The 2500-nt window shown below is 71.2% G+C and overlaps 1 long non-coding RNA gene across 1 annotated transcript in view; it reads left to right on the top strand.

Annotated features, from left to right (window-relative positions):
• The first annotated feature begins 2077 nt into the window (after nucleotides 1–2077).
• The window catches only part of LOC146752078 (uncharacterized), an 805-nt gene continuing 382 nt past the window's right edge, over nucleotides 2078–2500 (top strand). The window contains exon 1 of the long non-coding RNA XR_014940856.1: nucleotides 2078–2240. This is a non-coding gene — a long non-coding RNA (uncharacterized LOC146752078). The remainder of the gene's footprint in view (nucleotides 2241–2500) is intronic.

Raw genomic sequence — 2500 nt, 5'->3', positions numbered from 1 at the left:
AGCCGAGCCGCACAGGCAGCGACCCCTAGCCGCCGCCGCCGAGCACCACGGCCCGCTCGGAGCCGGGTAGACCGTGCCGACCTAGTCGAGCCGCATGGGCAGCGACGCCTAGCCGCCGACGCCGAGCACCACGGCCCGCTCGGAGCCGGGTAGACCGTGCCGACCTAGCCGAGCCGCATGGGCAGCGACGCCTAGCCGCCGCCGCCGAGCACCACGGCCCGCTCGGAGCCGGGTAGACCGTGCCGACCTAGCCGAGCCGCATGGGCAGCGACGCCTAGCCGCCGACGCCGTGCCCCCCCCCCCCCCTCTTCCGCCCCCCCCCGCCCCCCTCTTCCGCCCTCCCCCGCCCCCCTCTTCCCCCCCCCCCCCCTCCTCCCCCCCCTCCACCCCCCCCCCCCCGGAGACGCTCGGAGCCGGGTACACAGTGCCGGCGCAGCGGAGCAGCCACAAGAGCGGCACTTGGCCACTTCCGCGGAACGTCCGAGCCGAGCTGAGTCCGCCTGGAGAGGCTGGACCGTGCCGCCGCGGCTCAGATCGCCCGACTCCGCCGAGGAGCGTCCGAGCCGAGCGGAACCCGCCGGGAGCGGTTGGACCGTGCCGGCGCACTCGAGCCGCCGCGGCTCAGATCGCCGGACGCCGCCGAGGAACGTCCGAGCCGAGCGGAGCCCGCCGGGAGAGGCTGGACCGTGCCGGCGCACCCGAGCCTCCGCGGCTGAGACCCCCCGGACGCCGCCGCGGAACGTCCGAGCCGAGCCGAGCCCGCCGAGAGCGGTTGGACCGTGCCGGCGCACTCGAGCCGCCGCGGCTCAGATCGCCCGACTCCGCCCAGGAGCGTCCGAGCCGAGCGGAACCCGCCGGGAGCGGTTGGACCGTGCCGGCGCACTCGAGCCGCCGCGGCTCAGATCGCCGGACGCCGACGAGGAAAGTCCGTGCCGAGCGGAGCCCGCAGGGAGGGGCTGTGCAGTGCCGGCGCACTCTTCCGCCGCGGCTGAGACCCCCCGGACACCACCGAGGAACGTCCGAACCGAACGGAGCCCGCCGGGAGAGGCTGGACCGTGCCGGCGCACACGAGCCTCCGCGCTGGCCAGCGGTCGCTGCACGTCCGGCTCGAGTTGGTCGGCACGGTCTACCCGGCTCCGAGCGGACCGAAGCTCATGCGGCGGCGGCCAGGGGTCGCTGAGCGGCGGCCGGCTCACGTCGGCACGGTCTACCCTGCTCCGCCGCGGACGCTAGAGGTCGCTGACGGACGGGCTGGCAGACGTGCAGCGACACCTAGCGACCGCCGCCGAGCCCTCGCGCACGCACGGAGCAGGGTAGACCGTGCCGACCTAGTCGAGCCGCATAGGCAGCGACCTCTAGCAGCCGCCGCCGAGCACCACGGCCCGCTCGGAGCCGGGTAGACCGTGCCGACCTAGTCGAGCCGCATAGGCAGCGACCTCTAGCAGCCGCCGCCGAGCACCACGGCCCGCTCGGAGCCGGGTAGACCGTGCCGACCTAGTCGAGCCGCATAGGCAGCGACCTCTAGCAGCCGCCGCCGAGCACCACGGCCCGCTCGGAGCCGGGTAGACCGTGCCGACCTAGTCGAGCCGCATAGGCAGCGACCGCTAGCAGCCGCCGCCGAGCACCACGGCCCGCTCGGAGCCGGGTAGACCGTGCCGGAGCACCGGAGGCGCCACGGAGCCGCCACTCGGCCGCAGCCGCGGAACGACCAGGGTGCACGTATGAGCCGGCCGCTGTTCGCCGGGTCGGGGCGCACCCGGGCTTCTCGGTTCGGCCTTGCTTGAAGCTGGCCGTCCCGCCACCGCCACCGCGGTTTTGCCCTTTTGTCTGCGTGTTTGTTTGTTCGTCCGTTCGTTCGTACTTTGGTCCGTTCGATTGTTTGTCCGTGCCCCCACGCGCCCTCTCGGTTTTATTATTTTCCGTTTGTTTGTTTGTTTGTTTGTTTGTTTGTTTTTCTCGTGGGTTCTTCTTTGCTTTCCCCTTTTTTAGATTTTGGAAAAGCCGCCCCGCCCCCCCCCGCCTCCCCGGCTCTGCAGGAAGAGCGTGGGCGCGTGCGCGGGCCCCGCCCACCAAGGTCCGTTCGGGCCGGATATCCGGACTGCGGGCAGGCCGCGTGGCGAGGGATGGCGAAAGAGCGGCGGGAAGACGGCAGCGGCGAGAGGTGGGCCGGCGGGAGGCGGCCGCGTCCCCCGCGGGGTTCGCGCCTAGCCTCTCTCCCAGCCGGCAGATGAGGTGGAACGGTACGTGGGATTTTCGGCGGGAGGAGGAGGTGGTGGCGGTGGTGGCGGTGGGGCTGGGGGGTGGCGAGGCGTTTTGGCGGGCTCCGGTCGCCGAGTCGAGCCGCCATTGGGCCGAGCCGTCAGGAGCACCCCGGCGGAAAAAGGAAAGAAAAGAAAAAAACCAAACGGGCCAATCGGGTCCAAACAAATAACCGAGCGAGTGACCGACCGACCAAACAAAAAAAAAAAAAAAACAAAAACAAAGACAAACAAACAAATAA

The sequence above is a fragment of the Coturnix japonica genome, unplaced genomic scaffold (genome assembly GCF_054131305.1).
Source record: "Coturnix japonica strain WE unplaced genomic scaffold, WE-NBRP24 Scf050, whole genome shotgun sequence".
Classification (NCBI taxonomy): domain Eukaryota; kingdom Metazoa; phylum Chordata; class Aves; order Galliformes; family Phasianidae; genus Coturnix; species Coturnix japonica.
This window is presented reverse-complemented; position numbering and strand designations above follow the sequence as displayed.